General features: G+C 47.6%; 1 protein-coding gene and 1 long non-coding RNA gene across 5 annotated transcripts in view; one reads left to right on the top strand and one right to left on the bottom strand.

Annotated features, from left to right (window-relative positions):
* The window catches only part of RASSF4 (Ras association domain family member 4), a 227,586-nt gene extending 212,330 nt beyond the window's left edge, over positions 1-15,256 (bottom strand). The window contains exons 1-2 of one of the 4 annotated variants that reach the window (XM_056531234.1): positions 14,910-15,254; positions 11,206-11,293 (exon numbers count right to left, since the gene is read on the bottom strand). The gene's annotated coding sequence lies outside the window, so the exon portion shown is untranslated. Of the gene's footprint in view, positions 1-4,811; positions 4,901-11,205; positions 11,294-14,909 lie in introns of those variants that run through there. The other 3 variants (XM_056531235.1, XR_008846489.1, XM_056531233.1) reach the window with 3 other exon arrangements.
* The window catches only part of LOC130282708 (uncharacterized), a 115,385-nt gene continuing 97,188 nt past the window's right edge, over positions 7,255-25,451 (top strand). Inside the window, exons 1-2 of the long non-coding RNA XR_008846490.1 lie at positions 7,255-8,031; positions 10,245-10,542. This is a non-coding gene — a long non-coding RNA (uncharacterized LOC130282708). The remainder of the gene's footprint in view (positions 8,032-10,244; positions 10,543-25,451) is intronic.

Below are 25,451 nucleotides of genomic sequence, written 5' to 3' on the forward strand. Positions count from 1 at the left end.
CGCCCATGACCGGCTTTACAAAGTGAGGCCGGTCATCGATCACTTTGGGGCCAAATTTTTGGAGGCCTACGTACCGCTCAGGGACCTCTCGGTAGATGAGTCTCTCATCAGTTTTAAGGGGAGACTCATCTTCCGCCAGTATATTCCCTTGAAGCGGGCGCGGTATGGTGTGAAGCTCAATAAACTTTGTAAGAGTACCTCCGGGTACACTTGCAAGTTTAGAGTATATGAGGGACGAGATTCCCGTATTGAACCCCCAGAATGTCCCCCCACTCTGGGTGTTAGCGGGAAAATAGTTTGGGACCTTATGCACCCATTGCGGGATAAGGGTTTCCACGTATATGTGGATAACTTTTATACCAGCATCCCTCTGTTCAAATCCCTTTCCGCCAGATCCACGTCCGCTTGTGGGACCTCTAAATTTGGTCCAGACGCCTATTCCCAAGGGTGAGTCCCGTGCCCTTACCCATGATAACCTGTTGTTGGTCGGGTATAAGGATAAGAGGGATGTCCTTATACTCACCACTATTCATGGGAACGGCAGCACCCCTGTCCCTGTGAGAGGTACCGTGGGACCGGTCCTCAAGCCCAATTGTATTCTGGACTATAATCGGTATATGGGGGGAGTTGATCTCTCAGATCAAGTCCTTAAGCCATATAACGCCATGCGGAAAACACGGGCATGGTACAAAAAAGTTGCGGTCTACATGGTACAGGTTGCCATGTACAACGCTTTTGTACTATCCCAACACAGGGACATTCCTCCAGCACCAAGAAGAAGTCCTAAGGTTCCTGATCTTTGGCGACCGGGAAAGAGCAGGCCAGACTTCCCAAGGGTCTGGAGTTATAGGCGCCAGGATCGTCCCAGGCCAACACTTTCCAGGTGTGATCCCCCACAGTGGAAAGAAGGGACGAACCCAGAAAAGATGCAGAGTGTGTAGCTGGAGGGGTATACGGAAGGACACCCCCATTCAGTGCGACACTTGCCCAGATAATCTGGGCCTCTGCATAGGCTGCTTCAGGGAGTATCACACTTCCATGGAGCCCTAAATTTTCCCTTTTCAGTTTAATTTTCCATAATTTGACCAATGTACCAAGTCCAGAGTACATTCCAAATTGTTAACCTTCTAAAACCACTAAATTGCCCCCCCCCCCCCCCCCCCAAAAAAAAAAAAAAAAAATACCTGATAAGACCTCTGGGGGTGTTTTTTCAAAAATGGGTCATAGGTCACTGAGTCACTATCATCGGGGACTTTTTTATGTTGCCTCAAATGTGCAGCGCTCTCTCTCTACCTGAGCGGGTGCGCATTTGAGGCAACAGGTTAGGGACGGCCACACACATCACATTCCCAGAATGATGATTCAGAGCATAGGGTTTGGGGTAGGCATATTTTTTTTAGTTTTGGCTATGCTCTGGGTCATCATTCTGGGAATATATCCTTTTTTATTATAATTTATAATTTTCTGGCCCACTGTACCCCATATTACAGGCCTCTGTACCCCACCTGTCTACCCCAGTTACGGCCCGTTGTCCCCCATAGTGTTCCCCTATTTTAGGGCTCAGTGCTCCCCCCATTAACGCTCCTTGAGGGGGGTCCCACATCCTGGCTGCTATAATAAGCTCAAGGACCCTGACTAACCTCCCACTCCAAGACCTGGTGTGCACCCGCGGAGCGAAAATCATCAAAAATTAATCCGTAGAAAAGAGAAAAGAAAACCAGGGCAACTCACCAAATACGTAAACTTCAAGCTTCTTTATTAATCCATGAAGGGTATAAACAGTGCAAGACACGGGTGGACAGAACACAGGGAGACGTTGGTTCGGGGCTACGGTGCCGTTTCGCAAGATATGCTTCAACTGGCCCACCATCATCAAAAATTAAGGTATGTCCTTATTCCAAAGAAATGTATTTACAAATTTTGGGGGGGTCTTTTCTTTTTTTTTTTTCATATGCAAAAGTCGTGAAACCCCTGTGGGGTATTACGGCTTACTTTACCCCTTGTTATGTTCCTCAAGGGGTCTAGTTTCCAAAAATGGTATGCCATGTGTTTTTTTTTTTTTTTTTTGCTGTCCTGGCACCATAGGGGCTTCCTAAATGCGACATGTCCCCCCCATTTCAGCAAAGTTTGCAAAAGTGACTCCTCCTCTTCTGAGCATTGTAGTTCGCCCGTAGTGCACTTGACGTCCACTTATGGGGTACCTCCATACTCAGAAGAGATGGGGTTACAAATTTTGGGGGGGTCTTTTCTGCTATTAACCCTTGCAAAAATGTGCAATTTGGGGGGAAACACATTTTAGTGAAAACATATATTTTTTTTTTTACATATGCAAAAGTCGTGAAACCCCTGTGGGGTATTAAGGCTCACTTTATTCCTTGTTACGTTCCTCAAGGGGTCTAGTTTCCAAAATGGTATGCCATGTGTTTTTATTTTGCTGTTCTGGCACCATAGGGGCTTCCTAAATGCGACATGCCCCCCGAGCAAAATTTGCTCTCAAAAAGCCAAATATGACTCCTCTTCTGAGCATTGTAGTTCGCCCGTAGTGTACTTCAGGTCAACTTATGGGGTACCTCCATACTCAGAAGAGATGGGGTTACAAATTTTGGGAGGTATTTTCTGCTATTAACCCTTGCAAAAATGTGAAATTTGGGGGGGGAAACACACATTTTTGTGAAAAAATAATTTTTTTTTTTACATATGCAAAAGTCGTGAAACTCCTGTGGGGTATTAAGGCTCACTTTATTCCTTCTTACGTTCCTCAAGGGGTCTAGTTTCCAAAATGGTATGCCATGTGGGGGGGTTTTGCTGTTCTGGCACCATAGGGGCTTCCTAAATGCAACATGCCCCCCAAAAAACATTTCTGAAAAACGTACTCTCCAAAATCCCCTTGTCGCTCCTTCGCCGAACACTTTACATAGACATATGAGGTATGTGCTTACTCGAGAGAAATTGGGCTACAAATACAAGGATACATTTTCTCCTTTTACGCCTTCTAAAATTGGGTCTACAAGAACATGCAAGTGTAAAAAATGAAGATTGTGAATTTTTTCCTTCACTTTGCTGCTATTCCTGTGAAACACCTAATGGGTTAAAACGCTGACTGAATGTCATTTTGAATACTTTTGGGGGTGCAATTTTTATAATGGGGTCTTTTATGGGGTATTTCTAATTATGAAGACCCTTCAAATCCACTTCAAACCTGAACTGGTCCCTGAAAAATAGTGAGTTTGAAAATTTTGTGAAAAATTGGAAAATTGCTGCTGAAATTTGAAGCCCTCTGGTGTCTTCCAAAAGTAAAAATTTGTCAATTTTATGATGCAAACATAAAGTAGACATATTGGAAATGTGAATAAAAAAAAAATATTTGGAATATCCATTGTCCTTACAAGCAGAGAGCTTCAAAGTTGCATAAATGCAACATTTTCAATTTTTTCATCAAATTTTGGGATTTTTCACCAAGAAAGGATGCAAGTTACCACAAAAATTTACCACCAAGTTAAAGTAGAATATGTCAGAAAAAAACAATCTTGGAATCAGAATGATAACTAAAAGCATTCCAGAGTTATTAATGTTTAAAGTGACAGTGGTCAGATGTTCAAAAAACGCTCTGGTCCTAAGGTGTAAAGTGGCCTGGTGCTTAAGGGGTTAAACAGATTTGTAAATTAATTCTATTAAAAAATCTTAATCCTTTCAGTACTTATGAGCTTCTGAAGTAAAGGTTGTTCTTTTCTGTCTAAGTGATCTCTGATGACACGTGTCTCGGGAAACTCCCAGTTTAGAAGATGTTTGCTATGGGAGTTTGCTTCTAAACTGGGCGTTTCCCGAGACACGTGTCATCAGAGAGCACTTAGACAGAAAAGAACAACCTTAACTTCAGAAGTTCATAAGTACTGAAAGGATTAAGAATTTTTAATAGAAGTCATTTACAAATCTGTTTAACTTTCTGGAGCCAGTTGATATATAAAAAAAAAAAGTTTTTCCCTGGATAACCCCTTTAAATGTTTGTTTTTTTGTGCATTCATGTACCAATAAAATTTGATATTTTTTGCTATTGGATCTACATATGCTTTTCCTTTCTATGATGCATTGGGTAACACACTGTAACAAACCTCCTCCTCATATAATCTCCTTACTACTAGGGTGGCACACTGTAACAAACCTCCTCCTCATATCTCATTACTACTGGAATGACACACTGTAACAACCCCTCGTCATGTAATTTCATTACTACTGGAGTGACACTGTAACACTCTTCCTCATCATGTAATCACCTTACTACTGGGGTGACACACTGTAAGAATGTTCCTCATCATGTAATCTCCTTACTACTGGGGTGACACACAGTAACAAATGCTATTTTGCCTATAGGCAGAACAAGCATACTGGAGTACAAAGTACTGGAGGCAAAAGCCTGGCAAACTATACGCAGCGGTACCAGGCTCCATACACTTCACAGGATCTGGAGCTGGATATTTCCGACAGGCCAGACAAGGGAAGGCTGCAAGACCTGTTCTCCCCCCCTAGTGTGTCTGGGGATCTGGTGTCCTGTTTGAAGCGACACATGACCTGAACCGTCCAATTCAAATGAACAGGATTGGTTCAATCATCAGTTTCCTTTTTGGCACTTTACTAATGCACCAGAGGGACGTCACTGGTAGGGCTGGACGGTATGACCAAATATGCGTATCATGGTATTTTTGTAACTTATGGCGGTTCCATGGTATTTAACAGTATTTTCCCCCCCCCCAAAAAAAAAATTTTTTTTACTATCAGCCCAGCGCTGCGCTGTCCCCATCGGGGTAAATACTCACATATCACCCGAAAGCGCTGCCCTACTCGTCCTCCTGTTTGTTCCGGGCCGCTGACACTCTATATTGTACGCTGGATCCCTATGCCTGGGCTGCAAAAGGTAAACAAAAACTTTAAAGCACATTCCTACATCGGCCTCACGCTCTTCTTGGGAACGGGAACGTCGGAGAACCGTCAGCCTATCACCGGCCGCAGCGATGTTCCAACTAGGCTAGTGATAGGCGGAGGGCACTGTCATGTAAGAAGCCGGCTTCTTACGTGACAGTGGGCTCAACCTATCACCGGCCAAGGCAGAACATCGCTGCGGCCGGTGATAGGCCGACGGCCCTCCGACATTCCCTTCCGCTGCAAGCTGGTGAGGCCGGTACCGAACCAACGGGAGGGGAGTTAAAGTTTATTTTGTTTATCTTTTGCAGCCCGGGCATTGGGATACAGCGTACAGTATAGAGTGTAGATACCATTGACTCAACTGTGTTAAAAGAAAAAGTCAAGTCCCTCAAAAAAAACATTATTTTACAATTTCCAATAGAAAACCTAAACTTGGATGTGTCCCTCCTGTTATACAAACTGTTAGTACTGTCAAAGAAACATAAGAAGTTTTGTTTGGTAAAATGCAGGCTCAGAGGTCCTCAGAATAAATAAGCTGATGCATAGCTTTACACATGAAATAGAAGATAGCCAATAGGCTTTAATTAAAGAGTACCTCTCATGATCTTGTTAAATGTTTTAATCCAGTTCACTGCCACCATCATCATAAACCACCCCCTGACTTTATTTTTATTATTTTTTAGTTTTCTAATTTGATTTTGCTCTGTATTTTCTGCTCAGTCTAAGTCAGATTCACAGACTGGGAAGAAGCGTGCCCCAGCAGGTGTGACATCATCTGAAGCCATACAGGGGAGAACTTCCTCCCTCACTCTGCTACACACAGCCCAGAGCAGTTCAGTTAAAGATAAGCTAGGACTGGTTAAGGCTGCACCCCACCCCCTTCCCCCTCAGCACTTCAGACTGCATTTCTTTCCAGATTCTGGACTTCTGCCAGGCCAGCAGGAGTCCAAAATCTGTGTAAGAGATTCTGGGGGGGGGGGGGGGGGATGTGCTCTGGACAAGTAGGGGGACACCTTGTGAAAGCTTTTTTAAACACAAATAAAACATAGAAAACTTCATTTTGTTTTAACAAAGTACATTAGAAATATTTTTTTTATTTACCATAAGGAGTGCAATAGCAAAAATAAGTTTCAATGACTGTGCCCATTTAAGGTACAATTTAATATTGCTATTATTTAAAAACGTCAGGGTAGGGTCCCACGGAACAGATCCGCTGCATTTTTTTGCGGACCCTAGAATGTGCCTCCAGCGATCTTTGAGTCGTTATGAGCATTCACAGTGTATTCGCTGACATCGCGGCCGCTCCCCCTGCTCCCTGAGCTAGTTCGAGGTAAGCTGCGATGTGTGCGGGTTCACTGCGCATGCGTTCCGTGGCTCACAGAACACTGTGTGTCTGCCTGTAGCGGTGGATTGCCGCGATGAGCAGGCACAGCTGGAGGTATACTGTAGGGTTCTTCATCAGCGGATCCGCAGTGTACAATACGTTGCGGATCCATTCCATGTGACCATACCCTTGGGCTATGTTCACACTATGGACTGTCCGCACAGAGATTCTGTGGACATTCTGCACACTGCACAGGAATGCGCTGTCTCATAGACAGCTATGCATTCTGTGCGGACTGTATGTGTTCATTCTTTGCACAGACATGGAAAATGGAATTTCCGTGTCGGAAACATTGGGCACGGTAATTCTACTGTATGCAAAGGGCAGCAGAATCTCGTTGAATTCAACGGGACTCTGCTGCAGCAGAATCTCTGTGCTGGATTCCAAAGCAGAATCCGGCACGGAAATTCCGACATGTGAACATAGCCTTAAAGGAGAAGTCCAATCAAGAAGCTTGTTGTAACATTATGCCCAGGCTGCCAGCATTTTAAACAACAAACTGGACTTATCTGCCGCTGCTCCCTCAGTGCCCCGATCCCGCTCTAGTCCGCTCTAGTCTTCTCCCTTGTTGCCGATGGTCAACGTGTCACACTGCTGATCAGCAAATCCCCAGCCGCAGCGATGTCCCATCTTAGCGACAGGCTAAGCAACAGTGTAATGCATTGTGCCCCAGGGACCAGTGTCCAGGCTCAATGCTTCACGTAAGTCTGGATTGTTATTGTTGATGCTGGCAGCCCTGGCATAAGTACAAAAAAATTTAATGGACTTCTCCTTTAATACAATTAGTTACTGACACTTCAAAAGTGGATAATTCTATTTTTTCATTATGTGTAATAATGTGACAACAGAACACGCTGATTATGCAGAGAACTGCTGAGCTGCCAGAAAGTTCCTCATCCTGCAACAGCCACACCAGGAAAAGAAATATACATGTAAGCAGCCATGGCCTGTCCATACAACTGTCACAAGAGACTGGGAACATGGCCTGTCCATACAACTGTCACAAGAGACTGGGAACATGGCCTGTCCATACAACTGTCACAAGAGACTGGGAACATGGCCTGTCCATACAACTGTCACAAGAGACTGGGAACATGGCCTGTCCATACAACTGTCACAAGAGACTGGGAACATGGCCTGTCCATACAACTGTCACAAGAGACTGGGAACATGGCCTGTCCATACAACTGTCACAAGAGACTGGGAACATGGCCTGTCCATACAACTGTCACAAGAGTACTGGGAACTTTGCTGCTGACTCTGGAAGACACATACTCATTTTAAATAGGAAGCAGTTTATAAAACTACAAAAATTAAGTTCATAACCAGAATAATGCAATTCAAAGAGGTGAATGTGTATTTTACAGTGAAATAGTTATTTGACCCCTATTAATCCGATTTCTGGCTCCCAGGTGTTAGTTTATACACGTAATGAGACGAGATTAGGAGTACTCTCTTAAAAGGGAGTGTTCATAAACTCAGATTATTACCTGTATAAAAGACACCTATCCACAGTAATAATATTCCAAACTCTCCACATGGCCAAAACTATAGAGCTGTCTGAAGGGACAAGATTGTAGACCTAGGCAAAGCTGGAATGGGCAGATTGGTGAGAAGTTTACAACAGCTGGTGCGATTATTTGCAAATTTAAGAAACACAAAATAACCATCAATCTCCTCAGATGGGGCTTCCATGCAAGATCTCACCTTGTGAGCTTTCCATGAAAACGGTGAGTAATCAGTCCAAAACTACACGGGAAGTAGGGGTGTGAATCGCCAAGAATTTGGCGATTCGATTCGAATCGCGATACCAGTGTGGCGATTCGATATATCCCGATATATCGCGATACCGTCTAGGTGACGATACATCGCGATATATCCCGATATATCGCCCACCTGGGAGCATTCATAGATCCCAATAGACGCCGCTGTCAGCTTTGACAGCGGCGATCTAGTACTCCGGTGCACACTTTTCTCATGTTATCCCGTTCGGGCTGCAAAATAAAATAAAACGCACTTTATCTTACCTGCCAACGAGCCCGCGGAGCTCCGGTACAGGTGTTGGGTCCCCGGGCTGTATTCTTCTTACTTCCTGTTAGTCCGGCACGTCACATGGAGCTTCAGCCTATCACCAGCGGAGGCGGGACATCGCTGCGGCTGGTGATAGGCTGAAGCTCCATGTGACGTGCCGGACTAACAGGAAGTAAGAAGAATACAGCCCGGGGACCGAACACCTGTACCGGAGCTCCGGGGGCTCGTTGGCAGGTAAGATACGGGCGTCCGCAGATAAAAATTTCACATCCCTAAAAGAATCGATTCAAAAATATTTTGAATCGATTCTGTATCGGCAAATGAAAAATCGCGATTATCGCGAGAATCGATTTTTTCTTACATCCCTAACGGGAAGGTCTTGTCAATAACCTCAAAGTCACCGAGAAAACTATTGGTAATACACTAAGTCATGAATGATTGAAATCCTACAGTACCAGCAAGGTTGCAACTAAAATGAAACTCTTTAGCATTAAAGGAGAACTCCAGAATACAAAAATTATCCTCCATACTGCCGGCCGTAAAAAAATAAATAGATACATACCTTCCTTCGCTCCCCTGGTGCTTCCGGTAACCCACTCTGGTCTCCGCCGCGATCCTCTTCCTGGTTGCTGGTGGTCGTCGAGTCATACAGCACTCAGCCAATCACCGGCCACAGTGAAGTCCCGACTCGGCCGGCGATAGGCTGAGCCGCAGTGTGAGAACGCTTCAAGACACAAAATTCTGCTGCCGGGGCCAAAAACGCCACACTGCCGCTCAGCCTATCGCCGGCCGAGTTGGGACTTCGCTGCAGCCGGTGATTGGCTGAGTGCAGTATGACTCGCCGACCACCGGCAACCAGGAAGAGGATCGTGGCGGAGACCGGAGTAGGTTAGTGGAGGCACTGGTGGAGCGAAGGAAGGTATGTATCTATTTATTTTTTTACTGCCTGCAGTATGGGGGACAATTTTTGTATTCTGGAGTTCTCCTTTAATTCAACTTGACGTGTCTGGAGGAGAAGCCTACGACCCAGGGAACATTATGCATTCAGGGTTTTTTTCTGCTACGTGATATCTTGGGTGAGAACCTTATTACCTCAGCCAGAACATTGAAAATGGGTCATGGATGGGTATTCCAGTATGGCTACATTCACACCACAATTTCTTCATACAGTTGCAGGCAGGTACATTTCAAAACTGCCCGCTGCCGCATCCCCACCGGTCTCGCACCGCATCTCATTCATTTGAATGAGACGACCGCAATCAGATAGTGTTACCAGTCGGCTCACTTTTGCACTGTATCCGTTTTTTTTGTGTGGTATGCCACAGTTTTAAGTCTGGCAATGAAACTGATGCAGTGCAAAAATGAGCTGACCGGAGTCACAATTTGCGGCCTGGGACCAGCGGGGATACGTAAGTGGCCGTTTAAAAAATTTCCTCGCTAGATCTGACAACCGGATGAAGAAATCATGGCGAGAATGCACACTATGACAATGACCCAAAACACACGGTCAAGGCAACAAAGAAGAAGCACAATAATGGGGTTATCTAGTTTTTGTGAACTATGCTCATCGTGCGATACATAAAAAAAAAATAAACCTCTACCTCTACTCACGTTCAGCACTCCTCTCGTTATGATGCTCTGGTCCCCGCTGCAATTCTAATCCTGAGCTGCAGTGTGACATATGGGGCCTAGGAAGCACCCAAGCCCAATAAGTCAGGCTGCAGCACAACAAATCACAGATGACAGCGATGTCCTGCCTTGGCTAGTTATTGGCTATGCAGTAGTGTCACACAATGGGCCTGAGCACCAGTCACTTTGCCGTACAGCCAAGCAATGGCCGGGTGGAACATGAATGTCGTCAGAGTGACATATTGTTTTTATTGTTTATTTTATGTAAGTTTCTTTTTTCCAGATCGCTGGTATACTACACTGCCCTTAAATACTAGTGCAGTTCATTTCAGTCTGTCAGCATAACACTGACAGGCAATGAACCGAGCCATGCTTCACAGCACAGCCAGGTACAGACAGCCATGGCAAACCGGAACTGAAGATCACAGAGGCCGGAGCTGAAGATCACAGAGGCCGGAGCTGAAGATCACAGAGGCCGGAGCTGAAGATCACAGAGGCCGGAGCTGAAGATCACAGAGGCCGGAGCTGAAGATCACAGAGGCCGGAGCTGAAGATCACAGAGACTGGGGTTGTTGCTGCAGGTAGGCTGTGTGCAGGTACTCTTCACATGCTGTGGTCATGATTTAATCACAGCATCTGTTATACTGAAGGCCGAGCTCACGCAATCCATGCACAGGAGAGCCACACAAACTTATTTTAACCCTGCTGTGAAAGTTGAGCTGTGATTGGTTTTATAAGCAAGACCAGTCCTGGTTTCAAATAAATAAGGGGGTGATTTACTTAGACTGAGCCAGTCCATATTAAAATACTGCTGCCGTAGCATTTGGCCAAATCTTTAGGAAGCTACAGTGTTACTGTGCCGATCCCACACAACGGGTGTAGATTTACACCACAATATACGCCTGATGGATGGAAATTATTGTAATAAATCAGATGTCGGATTAGACCCCCTTTGACACCAGGTCATGCCCACTCAGTCTTTTTTTATTTTTTTATACCCATAGTCTTCTATAGGTTAAAAAAAAATGCCAGAGAATTGCCATGTATGCATGTATGGCGTTGTTTTTTTCCCGTCCCCCCAGACACTATTTTAAAAAAGCCACAAAAAACAGCCAAAAGGAACAGTTTTTTGTGTACTTTTTATCAGGTCAAAAAATACCAAACAGAAGTTTTGTCTGTTAATAGCCTGTGCTTATAGTCTGTGAACATATCCTTAAAGGGAATCTGTTATCAGCGTCACCCACCTTAATCTGCTGGTACAGGCCTATAGTGCAGGTAGTGTTGATTACAATGATCTTTACTGCTTTGTAATCTGAGAATCCTTTCCTGTACCTAGAAAATGAAAATATATAAATAAGGTGGCCTGGTACTTTCCCAGTCCCAAGCCGTCTTCATGCTTATTCATGTTCCTCCCCTGTAAGATCTCTTTCACAAGCAGAGATATCACTGACTGAGACTTGCACAGTACTGGCTCGCAGTGACAATCTTGCATGCGCTACAAATGTGCCAAGGAAGTCTGAAACCAGAGCATGCGAGATTGCCACTATGTGAGATGACAGTACGTGAGATCTCGCTGCTTGCAAGAAAGATCTCACAGGGGGAGAAACATGAATATTCATGAAGAAGGCCGAACGTCACAGTTCAATCAGGGTTAGAGAATGCCCTGAGTGCTCCAAATCACCTCATTTGTATATTTGCATTTTTAGGCACAGCAGAGGAACAGATTGTAGCCTTTTATTGCTGACCATAAGAGCACAGGGTACAGGTGCAAGTGTGCAGAAAGTGTGAGGGGGATAACGGTGACGGGTGCAGCATGTTACACAGAGCGGGCCGAAAAATACATGTGCTGTTGGGATCAGAAGCAGCCGCTGCAAACAGCAGTCCTGAGGTGCTTCACAGATCACTGGTTACTCCTTGGATCCCGAGCTAAACTCAAGGAGATGTTGGTGGTGAGTGGCACGGGGCCCATTGTGGCTACAATAGTAGATTATCACTACAACTATCCTAAAAAAATTGACGTGTTGGGTCATCTTTTGGATAATCAAGACAGTGGGGTTATAGGAGAAACTCGATGTCTTCTCCTTTTATAACCTTACTAGCAGAGTACCCAACATTTAAACAAAAAACCAACAACGATCTTCTTATCCTCATATCTTGTTCTCACATACTGTCCTCACACCCCGTCTTTGGATCCCGCCCCACACAAATGTTTCTCTGCACCTGCCGGACAGTCAGCAGGACGTTTAAAACTCCCGGGCAACCTCTGCAGCCCAAGAGTAATGCAATCCGATGTACTGTTAATCCTATGGACCTGCATGGGACTTCAGTCTCACAAATGGGGATATGGTAGCGTGATAACTTTACTATACTTTAGTTGACATATGAGTAATGTGTACCAAGTTCTATCAAAATATCTCCAGTCATTTGAAAGTTATGGCGAAACACACACACACATTTAAATCAATGAAATGCAGCGGCTTTTGCAGGTACAGAGACCGCTGCCGGCTTCTCTGTCCCTGCCTATCCTGGGGTCCAGAGACTGTCGGCACCGCTGCCCCATTGCCTCCCCCCCCATCCCCGGTTTTATAATTACCTGTTGCCAGGGTGGGGTCCGCGCTGCTTCTGGCTCCGGTGTGGCGTCTCCTACGATGTTGCTATGCGCTGCGAGGCGCAATGACGAGTGACGTCACATTGAAGATGTCACTCATCATTGCGCCTCGCAGCGCATAGCAACGACGCAGGAGACCGGCATCGGAGCCAGAAGCAGCGCGGACCCCACCCTGGCAACAGGTAATTATAAAACCGGGGATGGGGGGAGGCCATGGGGCAGGGGCAGCGGCTCCGGCAATGGGGCAGCGGCGCCGATAGCCAGGGGGAGAGAAGCGGCGGCAGCAGGGCTCTAGACCCCAGGAAAGGCAGGGGGAGAGAAGCGGGCAGCAACGGCTGGGGGCTTCTGCGGGGTCAGAAACAGTGTATCGGGGTGTACACATGCACACACACACACCCTCATTTTACCAAGGATATTTGGGTAAAAAACTTTTTTTACCCAAATATCCTTGGTAAAATGAGGGTGCGTGTTATAGGCCGGTGTGTGGTATACCGCGATAAATACGGTATATATACACACACACTGTATATATATGCCCACACAAACAGGGTTTTATTGATAGAAAGATAGATCAACTATGTAGCCATGATATAAAGGGAACATGGGTGGGTATCATCCCAATGTCATATTCACAATCGTGTGTAAATCCTCATACCTAAGCTAGGGTTGCCACCTGGCTGGTATTTTACCAGCTTAGCCGGTATTTTGGCCACCCTGACGGTATTTTTATAATACAATGGCCGGTATTTATCCAACCAATCCTCCAACTCCTGAAATGTTGCATCATAACCTATACCAGATTTTTCCAACCAGGAGTGCCTCCAGCTGTTGCAAAACTACAACTGAGTTGTAGTTTTGCTACAGCTGGAGGCACCCCTGGTTGGGAAACACTGACCTATTCTATATACTACTATATGGTCCAACATGCTGGGAGTTGTGGTTTTCATTTGGGGCAGCTGCTGAGCCACAGGCTGTATCGGGGCATGCTGGGAGTTGTAGTTAGTAATTAACTGCAACTCCTGAATTTAATTATAAAAAAAGCGATCAAAAAGTCACATCAACACAAAAATGGTACTAATAAAAACTACAGATCTGGGGCACTAAAAATGAGCTATAGGGGTCAGAATAGGACAAAATTTCCCCCCGCACATGTGTATCCTGTGATTTCACGCATAATTAATTATGCAAATTAGCATGGCCGGCCGGTATTTATTTATTTATTTTGCAAGAAAGGTGGCAACCCTACAGGGCTGCCGTCAGGGGGGTACAGCCAGTACACCAGTAAGGGACCCGAGCTCCCAGAGGGCCGGGCCCCGCTGTACCCCCCCTGCGGCAGCAGAAGCACAGAAGCAGGAGACTGCTGTGTAAACAGCGGTCTCCAGCTGCTGGACGTACAGTACGCAAATTGCGTACATAACGTACGTACAGGCTATAGCATTTTCCGGCTCCTGTACGTACATTTTGTAAATAGCGTACGCAATGTACGTACAAGAGCGTACATTGTCCAGCAGGCCGCGTGATGATGTCAGCTGACAGCCCGGCCTCAGCACAGGATCATCGGAAAGGTGAGTGGATTTTTTATAATTTTTTTTTTAGAAAATCTATGTGGGGGCAATTTTTACCTATGTGGGGGCTTTATTTACTAACTGGTGCATTACCTGCTATGTGAGGGGCATTATTACATAACTGGGGGTATTATGAACTAGCTGGGGGCATTATTACTCACCATGGATATACTGACTGTGACCCCAGGGTATAATTGGGGGCATTATTACTCAACTGGGGGCATTACCTACCTAGGGGGCACTACCTACCTGCATGATCTACATGGGGGAACTATCTACTGGGGTCACTGTATACTGGGGGCATTACCTACCTGAGGGGGGTGATGGGGGGCCCAGGCCTGAAGCTGTATCTGATGGCAGCCCTGCTACCCTAGCCTAAGCCTGAACTCGTATTATTCACATTGGATGCTGCACTTTGTGCATTGTGACTCCTTCCCTCTGAATCCCAGCCGTCCACACACCTGCTATGCCCAGGCACTAATACACGAGCCACCCCATCACATAAGACCACTTGTTTTTCCAACAGGGGTACCTCCAGCTGTTGCAAAACTACAACTCCCAGAATGCCCAGACAGCCTTCGGCTGTCTGGGCATGCTGGGAGTTGTAGTTTTGCAACAGCTGAAGGCAACCTGGTTGGAAAACACAGTACGTGCACTTGTCACGAGGGATTCCACTTCCAGTACAATGCAGCGTTAATGTGATGTAACCGACTGCAAGCACTTGTGAACACACCGGTACCGGCACATAAAGCCCATTACTGGCCGAATCTCTCACCTGCTGCTCCGGCTCATGTACGGACACCCAGCTGCTAGGAATCCCAGCAGTCGCTACTAGACGCCGAGCAGCCAATCAGAATAATCCTCCTGTGAGTGACGGCCAATAGGAAGAGAGGAAGGCGGAGCTAGTTATTTCCCACAGCGGTGAGGTGTTCTCCGCCCATCACAGTGTCCATGGAGACGGGATGAGGCTGCTGACGTCCCCGGGGAGCCCTCACACAATGGAGCATCGCTCTTGTGTCGCTGTATGGGGAAACACAGCTGCCTCAAGGACCGGTGACTTCATATGAAAACAATAAAATGACTGCTGTTATTTAGGATACTGATGTGGTTTTTAGATGAGGAGAGCCTGGCTGAGGCTTGTAGTCCTGTCCTATATGATGGTGCCTGCAAGTAAGGCTTCCTTTACATATATGCGCCTTTTCTTCTTTTTTTTTTTTCCTCCCTCCGGCTAGGGTTGCCACCTTTCATGCCAAAAAATACCGGCCATGCTCATTTGCACAATTAAAGGGTACCTCTCATCAAAAAAACTTTTGATGTACAGTGGTCCCTCAACATACGATGGTAATTAGTTCCAAACGACCCATTGTTTGTCGAATCCATCGTATGTTGAGGGATCCGTGCAATGTAAAGTATAGGAAGCTGTACTTACCTGTCCCCGCCGCTCCGCACCAGGTCCTCACCGCTCCCGCTGCTGTTCCAGGGGCTCCCGATGCTGTCCCGCTGCTCCGGTGTCTTCTTCACGATCCTCCGGTGTCTTGCGCATCTTCTGCAGGGTCCGGGCCTCGCTTTCTGGTGACGTTATTACACTGCTGCGTCGGCGCGGCGTGCGTAGTGACGTAATAACGACGCCGGAAAGCAAGGCCCGGACCCTGGAGAAGATGCGCAAGACACCGGAGGATCGCGAAGTGGACCCGGAGCATCGGGAATAGGTAAGTGAACCTGCTGGGGCACATTACACTGCTATCCGACAGCAGCTTAAGCATTTTGTGCTGTCGGATAGCAGTTAATGCGATGGCCCCGACATATAAAAGCATCGTATGTCAATGCTGACATCGACATGCGATGGGCTCTGAGAGGCCATCGTATGTCGATTTTATCATATGTCGGGGCCATCGTAGGTCGGGGGGTTACTGTATTATAGATTAATGTATGCAGAATAACTTTTCAATTGCATGTTATTAAAAAATATGCTTCTTTCTATTTAATTTTCCACTTTGAAGAAATGACCACTAGGGGTCTCCCTACCAGTCCTGGCAGCAAGCATTTCAGACTCATGCTGGAGTCCTAAACACTACGAGCTGCCAGTCTGCTTTTTTCACAAAGGAGAACACTCAGAGCTGCCAGCCTGCTTTGTTCACAGCCTGTTTGGCTGTGAACAAAGCAGGCTGGCAGCTCTGAGTGTTTAGGACTCCAGCATGAGTCAGAAATGCTTGCTGACAGGACTGATCGAGAAAAATACAATAGAAAGAAGCATATTTTTCATTAACATGCTATTGGAAAGTTATTCAACATTCATTAATCTAAAATATATCAAAAGTTTATTTGATGAGAGGTACTTTTTAAGGACGCAAGGTTTTTCCGTTTTTGCATTTTCATTTTTTCCTCATCACCAAATTTGCTGCAAATTTTGCTATGAGCAGACACACAGGGCTCCCCCCACCACAGCCGTGTGTGTACAGTAAGGCTTGGAGGCGCACTTGGATCACCTATAAACCTTACTGTATGCACAGGGCTGCAGCAGGGAAGCTCTGTGTGTCTGCCAAACCCCTAACCTCTTGAGGATGAAGAGGGTATCTGTACGCCCTTGTCCCGCTCTCCTTATATGACGCACTCCCAGGAGCTGAGCGGGGGTCATAGCAGGGTGATGTCTGGCATTAGCCCCGGGTCCCGATCACAGGGATGCCTGGCATTAACCCCTCTGAAATGTTAAAAAACACTTCCCAACTGCTTAGCGGTGCTGATTGGGACCACCACGGTGGAACTGCAGTGTCCTGATCAGCTGAAATGACGGTGGGAGGGCCCTTACCTGCCTCTTCGCCTTCCAATCGGCAATCCAAAGCTCCAGTCAGCCTTGGCAGGCTGGAGCAATGGAGCACCGATAACATTGATCAATGCTATGCTATGGCATAACATTGGCATAACTTTACCACACGGTCAATAGTGTAAAAAATACCAAAGTCCAGAATTGCGTATTTTTGGTTACTTTGTATACCCTAAAAAAATTAAAATGATATGCACCAAACCACACATAGAGTTAATCATAAAGTACTTATTTATTAGCTACACAATTAAAATACACAAAAATGCATAAAAAAATCAGTAGCAGTCAGAAGAAAAAAGACTCAAATCAGAAGGTAAAGGCGTCTCCATGGTGACATGGGAAACAGACAAAATAATGGGTAAAACATGTGATACCACAACAACTGTGTATTAAAGGACATCTGCAGCGTGATTAACACTTATCCCCTATCCACAGGGTGGGGGATAAGTGTTTGATTGCGGGGGGTCCGACCGCTGGGACCCCCTGTGATCTGTACCGGGCCACGGCTGTCTCGTGCAAGGGGCGTGCCGGCCGCAGCATGACGTTGCAGCCGGCACGCCTCCTCCATACATCTCTATGGGAGAGGCAGGGAGGCAGCGCTCCTGCCTTCCCGTCTCCCCCATAGAACTGTATGGGGACGGGGCGTCACCGTCGACCTCTAGGTTGACGCTACGCGCCCTAGCGCTCACCATGAGCGCCAATGGTGGCGCCCCATTAGGGAGATCGTGGGTGGTCCCAGCGGTCGGACCCCCCGAAATCAAACACTTATCCCCTATCCTGTGGATAGGGGATAAGTGTCATACCGCTGCAGTTGTCCTTTAAGTAGAAAATCACAATAAATAGTATATGTACCCTTAAACAAAAATGGAAACCCAGCACACCAATGTAATAGAGACAAACGATAGTGAGATAGAATATAAATGTCAGTTGCTTGTTAAACGGAGCGGTGTAAGGCTGGGTTCACACTACGGTTTGTAACTACGGTTCCCGTATACGGCTGGGAGGATGGGTGGGCGGGGCTTTATCGCGGTGCCCGCACTCAGCCGTATTCGGGAAGCGTAGTTAATGTATGTCTATGAGCCGACCGGAGTGAACCGCAGCCTCCGGTCGGCTGCGTTTTCGGCTGTATGCGGTTTCCCGACCACAAGCAAAAACACAGTAGTTTTTTAAACTTGGCGGGCGCTGACCGAACAGAGGGAGGAGTCTCATACGCTACCCTGATGTCATGTGGGGCACGCAGGTCAGCTGGTTACGCAGCCACATCACCAGGCTACCATCAGAAATTTTGGGGCCCCTTACACAGCTTGTAGTCTGCGCCCCCCTCACTGTGGCACATGCTAGATTTTATCTTAGTATCGGGCTTAGAAACATAAAATAATATCACCACTCCATATTATTTCTGCAATGACTAAATAATACCACCATACTGTAAGGAAATAAAAGCCACTATACACAGACCAGTATCACTAATAACACCACAATACAGGGGACATATAAATTCGCCACACCATGACCACTACCAATACCACTGACTAACACTGCTATATTGTTATTGAATAAAAACCAGTACAGTATACAAAAGATCAATAACCCCTACACAGAAATAGATTTGAGCTGTACACAGGTTCTGAAGACCATATAGGTTATTATAGTTACATACTGACAGGGGAGGCTTCTCTGATCTGAGTCGTTCACTTTTCTCTTTCTTCTCCATCTGTCCTGGGTCATCATGAAGATGTCTCCCGATCACAACTCATCTTCTCCGAATCTGTCAGACAAACATTTTAGGCTCCTTGCTACAGCAAAATCCCCACCTCTATACAAACCCCCTATATGTATTACACTGCCCCATATAGTACTCCCTTCTGTGCCCTATATAGTATTAGGCCCCAACATTCTCCTCATACATTATAATGCCCCCGTACATTGCCCCCATATAAAATAATGCACCTGTACATTGCCCCCATATATAGTAACGTCCCCGTACACATCCCCCATGCATAATGCCCCCTCACATTGACTCCTTATAATAATGCCTCCTTACATTACCCCCCATAGATTATAATTAGAGATGAGCGAACTTTTCAAAAATTCGATTCGCCGAATTTTCCATAAAGTTTGTTTCGATCCAAATTTTTTTGCGGTGAATCTATATTAAAAAAGGCTATTTCTAGCCTACATACAGCCTCTATAGGGGTATAGAACACTTTGCTGTCTTCTAAAACACATATGGAGTGTGCTGGGGTAGTGAAATAATACTGTAATTCAGAATAACATGCAGATTACCGAAATCGCTTTTAGAATCACTTCCGCACAGCAGCACACTTACAGAGCCTGGTGGTGGCATCAGTGTCAGTGTTACGCCAAGCGCTCCGGGTCCCCGCTCCTCCCCGGAGCGCTCGCTACACTCTCCTCACTGCAGCGCTCCGGTCAGATCCACTGACCCGGGGCGCTGCGATACCGCCTCCAGCCGGGATGCGATTCGCGATGCGGGTAGCGCCCGCTCGCGATGCGCACCCCGGCTCCCGTACCTGACTCGCTCTCCGTCAGTCCTGTCCCGGCGCGCGCGGCCCCGCTCCCTAGGGCGCGCGCGCGCCGGGTCTTTGCGATTTAAAGGGCCACTGCGCCGCTGATTGGCGCAGTGGTTCCAATTAGTGTTATCACCTGTGCACTTCCCTATATCACCTCACTTCCCCTGCACTTCCTTGCCGGATCTTGTTGCCATCGTGCCAGTGAAAGCGTTTCCTTGTATGTTCCTAGCCTGTGTTCCAGACCTCCTGCCGTTGCCCCTGACTACGATCCTTGCTGCCTGCCCCGACCTTCTGCTACGTCCGACTTTGCTTCTGTCTACTCCCTTGTACCGCGCCTATCTTCAGCAGCCAGAGAGGTGAGCCGTTGCTAGTGGATACGACCTGGTCACTACCGCCGCAGCAAGACCATCCCGCTTTGCGGCGGGCTCTGGTGAAAACCAGTAGTGACTTAGAACCGGTCCACTAGCACGGTCCTCGCCATCCCTCTCTGGCACAGAGGATCCACCTCCTGCCAGCCGGCATCGTGACAGTAGATCCGGCCATGGATCCCGCTGAAGTTCCTCTGCCAGTTGTCGCTGACCTCACCACGGTGGTCGCCCAGCAGTCGCAACAGATAGCGCAACAAGGCCAACAGCTGTCTCAACTGACCGTTATGCTTCAGCAGTTACTACCACAGCTTCAGCAATCATCTCCTCCGCCAGCTCCTGCATCTCCTCCGCAGCGAGTGGCCGCTTCTGGTCTACGACTATCCTTGCCGGATAAATTTGATGGGGACTCTAAGTTTTGCCGTGGCTTTCTTTCCCAATGTTCCCTGCACCTGGAGATGATGTCGGACCAGTTTCCCACTGAAAGGTCTAAGGTGGCTTTCGTAGTCAGCCTTCTGTCTGGAAAAGCCCTGTCTTGGGCCACACCGCTCTGGGACCGCAATGACCCTGTCACTGCCTCTGTACACTCCTTCTTCTCGGAAATTCGAAGTGTCTTTGAGGAACCTGCCCGAGCCTCTTCTGCTGAGACTGCCCTGTTGAACCTGGTCCAGGGTAATTCTTCCGTTGGCGAGTATGCCGTACAATTCCGTACTCTTGCTTCAGAATTATCCTGGAATAATGAGGCCCTCTGCGCGACCTTTAAAAAAGGCCTATCCAGCAACATTAAAGATGTTCTGGCCGCACGAGAAATCCCTGCTAATCTACATGAACTCATTCACCTAGCCACTCGCATTGACATGCGTTTTTCCGAAAGGCGTCAGGAGCTCCGCCAGGATATGGACTCTGTTCGCACGAGGCGTTTCTTCTCCCCGGCTCCTCTCTCCTCTGGTCCCCTGCAATCTGTTCCTGTGCCTCCCGCCGTGGAGGCTATGCAGGTCGACCGGTCTCGCCTGACACCTCAAGAGAGGACACGACGCCGCATGGAGAATCTCTGCCTGTACTGTGCTAGTACCGAACACTTCCTGAAGGATTGTCCTATCCGTCCTCCCCGCCTGGAAAGACGTACGCTGACTCCGCACAAAGGTGAGACAGTCCTTGATGTCTACTCTGCTTCTCCACGTCTTACTGTGCCTGTGCGGATGTCTGCATCTGCCTTCTCCTTCTCTGCTGTGGCCTTCTTGGACTCCGGATCTGCAGGAAATTTTATTTTGGCCTCTCTCGTCAACAGGTTCAACATCCCGGTGACCAGTCTCGCCAGACCCCTCTACATCAATTGTGTAAACAATGAAAGATTGGACTGTACCATACGTTTCCGCACGGAGCCCCTTCTAATGCACATCGGACCTCATCACGAGAGGATTGAACTTTTGGTCCTTCCCAATTGCACTTCTGAAATTCTCCTTGGACTTCCCTGGCTTCAACTTCACTCCCCAACCCTGGATTGGTCCACTGGGGAGATCAAGAGTTGGGGGCCCTCTTGTTCCAAGGACTGCCTAAAACCGGTTCCCAGTAACCCTTGCCGTGACTCTGTGGTTCCTCCCGTAACCGGTCTCCCTAAGGCCTATATGGACTTTGCGGATGTTTTTTGCAAAAAACAAGCTGAGACTCTACCTCCTCACAGGCCTTATGATTGTCCTATCGACCTCCTCCCGGGCACTACTCCACCCCGGGGCAGAATTTATCCTCTGTCCGCCCCAGAGACTCTTGCCATGTCTGAATACGTCCAGGAAAATTTAAAAAAGGGCTTTATCCGTAAATCCTCCTCTCCTGCCAGAGCCGGATTTTTCTTTGTGTCCAAAAAAGATGGCTCTCTACGCCCTTGCATTGACTACCGCGGTCTTAATAAAATCACGGTTAAGAACCGCTACCCCCTACCTCTCATCTCTGAACTCTTTGATCGCCTCCAAGGTGCCCACATCTTTACCAAACTGGACTTAAGAGGTGCTTATAATCTCATCCGCATCAGAGAGGGGGATGAATGGAAAACGGCATTTAACACCAGAGATGGACACTTTGAGTATCTGGTCATGCCCTTTGGCCTGTGCAACGCCCCTGCCGTCTTCCAAGACTTTGTTAATGAAATTTTTCGTGATCTTTTATACTCCTGTGTTGTTGTATATCTGGACGATATCCTGATTTTTTCTGCCAATCTAGAAGAACACCGCCAGCATGTCCGTATGGTTCTTCAGAGACTTCGTGACAATCAACTCTATGCCAAAATAGAGAAATGTCTGTTTGAATGCCAATCTCTTCCTTTCCTAGGATACTTGGTCTCTGGCCAGGGACTACAAATGGATCCAGACAAACTCTCTGCCGTCTTAGATTGGCCACGCCCCTCCGGACTCCGTGCTATCCAACGTTTTTTGGGGTTCGCCAATTATTACAGACAATTTATTCCACATTTTTCTACCGTTGTGGCTCCTATCGTGGCTTTAACCAAAAAAAATGCCGATCCCAAGTCTTGGCCTCCTCAAGCGGAAGACGCCTTTAAACGGCTCAAGTCTGCCTTTTCTTCGGCTCCCGTGCTCTCCAGACCTGACCCATCTAAACCCTTCCTATTGGAGGTTGATGCCTCCTCTGTGGGAGCTGGAGCTGTCCTTCTACAAAAAAATTCTTCCGGGCATGCTGTTACTTGTGGGTTTTTTTCTAGGACCTTCTCTCCGGCGGAGAGAAACTACTCCATCGGGGATCGAGAGCTTCTAGCCATTAAATTAGCACTTGAGGAATGGAGGCATCTGCTGGAGGGATCAAGATTTCCAGTTATTATTTACACCGATCACAAGAACCTCTCCTACCTCCAGTCTGCCCAACGGCTGAATCCTCGCCAGGCCAGGTGGTCTCTGTTCTTTGCCCGATTTAATTTTGAAATTCACTTTCGGCCTGCCGATAAGAACATTAGGGCCGATGCTCTCTCGTTCCTCGGATGCTTCTGAAGTTGAACTCTCTCCGCAACACATCATTCCTCCTGACTGCCTGATTTCCACTTCTCCAGCCTCCATCAGGCAAACTCCTCCAGGAAAGACCTTTGTTTCTCCACGCCAACGCCTCGGAATCCTCAAATGGGGCCACTCTTCCCATCTCGCAGGTCATGCGGGCATCAAGAAATCTGTGCAACTCATCTCTCGCTACTATTGGTGGCCGACTCTGGAGACGGATGTTGTGGACTTTGTGCGAGCCTGCACTATCTGTGCCCGGGATAAGACTCCTCGCCAGAAGCCCGCTGGTTTTCTTCATTCTCTGCCTGTCCCCGAACAGCCTTGGTCTCTGATTGGTATGGATTTTATTACTGACTTACCCCCATCCCATGGCAACACTGTTATTTGGGTGGTCGTTGATCGATTCTCCAAAATGGCACATTTCATCCCTCTTCCTGGTCTTCCTTCAGCGCCTCAGTTGGCTAAACAATTTTTTGTACACATTTTTCGTCTTCACGGGTTGCCCACGCAGATCGTCTCGGATAGAGGCGTCCAATTCGTGTCTAAATTCTGGAGGGCTCTCTGTAAACAACTCAAGATTAAATTAAATTTTTCTTCTGCATATCATCCTCAATCCAATGGACAAGTAGAAAGAATTAACCAGGTCTTGGGTGATTATTTACGACATTTTGTTTCCTCCCGCCAGGATGACTGGGCAGATCTTCTACCATGGGCCGAATTCTCGTATAACTTCAGAGTCTCTGAATCTTCCTCCAAATCCCCATTTTTCGTGGTGTACGGCCGTCACCCTCTTCCCCCCCTCCCTACCCCCTTGCCCTCTGGTCTGCCCGCTGTGGATGAAATTTCTCGTGATCTTTCCATCATATGGAGAGAGACCCAAAATTCTCTCTTACAGGCTTCATCACGCATGAAGAAGTTCGCGGATAAGAAAAGAAGAGCTCCTCCCATTTTTTCCCCTGGAGACAAGGTATGGCTCTCCGCTAAATATGTCCGCTTCCGTGTCCCTAGCTATAAGTTGGGACCACGCTATCTTGGTCCTTTCAAAATTTTGTGCCAGATTAATCCTGTCTCTTACAAACTTCTTCTTCCTCCTTCTCTTCGTATTCCTAATGCCTTTCACGTTTCTCTTCTTAAACCACTTATCATTAACCGTTTCTCTCCCAAATCTGTTCCTCCCACTCCTGTTTCCGGCTCCTCGGACATCTTCTCCGTCAAAGAGATTCTGGCATCTAAAAAGGTCAGAGGGAAAACCTTTTTTTTAGTGGATTGGGAGGGTTGTGGTCCAGAAGAGAGATCCTGGGAACCTGAGGACAACATCCTAGACAAAAGTCTGCTCCTCAGGTTCTCAGGCTCTAAGAAGAGGGGGAGACCCAAGGGGGGGGTACTGTTACGCCAAGCGCTCCGGGTCCCCGCTCCTCCCCGGAGCGCTCGCTACACTCTCCTCACTGCAGCGCTCCGGTCAGATCCACTGACCCGGGGCGCTGCGATACCGCCTCCAGCCGGGATGCGATTCGCGATGCGGGTAGCGCCCGCTCGCGATGCGCACCCCGGCTCCCGTACCTGACTCGCTCTCCGTCAGTCCTGTCCCGGCGCGCGCGGCCCCGCTCCCTAGGGCGCGCGCGCGCCGGGTCTTTGCGATTTAAAGGGCCACTGCGCCGCTGATTGGCGCAGTGGTTCCAATTAGTGTTATCACCTGTGCACTTCCCTATATCACCTCACTTCCCCTGCACTTCCTTGCCGGATCTTGTTGCCATCGTGCCAGTGAAAGCGTTTCCTTGTATGTTCCTAGCCTGTGTTCCAGACCTCCTGCCGTTGCCCCTGACTACGATCCTTGCTGCCTGCCCCGACCTTCTGCTACGTCCGACTTTGCTTCTGTCTACTCCCTTGTACCGCGCCTATCTTCAGCAGCCAGAGAGGTGAGCCGTTGCTAGTGGATACGACCTGGTCACTACCGCCGCAGCAAGACCATCCCGCTTTGCGGCGGGCTCTGGTGAAAACCAGTAGTGACTTAGAACCGGTCCACTAGCACGGTCCTCGCCATCCCTCTCTGGCACAGAGGATCCACCTCCTGCCAGCCGGCATCGTGACAGTCAGGAGACCATATAGTGACTGAATGACATAGCGTGGAGGTGTTGGCAGCATGAGGAGTCCATTTAGAGGCTGAATGGCACAGTGTGGAGGTGTTGGCAGCATGAGGACACCATATAGTGGCTGAATGACACAGCTTGGATGAGGCTGAACCATGAGGACACCATATAGTGGCTGAATGACACAGCGTGGAGGTGTTGGCAGCATGAGGAGACCATATAGTGGCTGAATGGCACAGTGTGGAGGTGTTGGCAGCATGAGGACACCATATTGTGGCTGAATGACACAGCTTGGATGAGGCTGAAACATGAGGACACCATATAGTGGCTGAATGACACAGCCTGGAGTTGGCTGATGCACGAGTACACAGCAGGGCTTCACAATCCCCCCAAAAACACCACAATTTTAGAAATTTTTGAAAAAGATTTTGGATAGCGGGTGCTAACTATGAGAAAATTTGAAATTCCCAGACCCAGGCCCCACAGCGGCATCAGTAACCCCTATATTGCCTGAATG

Source organism: Hyla sarda, chromosome 7 (genome assembly GCF_029499605.1).
Source record: "Hyla sarda isolate aHylSar1 chromosome 7, aHylSar1.hap1, whole genome shotgun sequence".
Lineage (NCBI taxonomy): Eukaryota > Metazoa > Chordata > Amphibia > Anura > Hylidae > Hyla > Hyla sarda.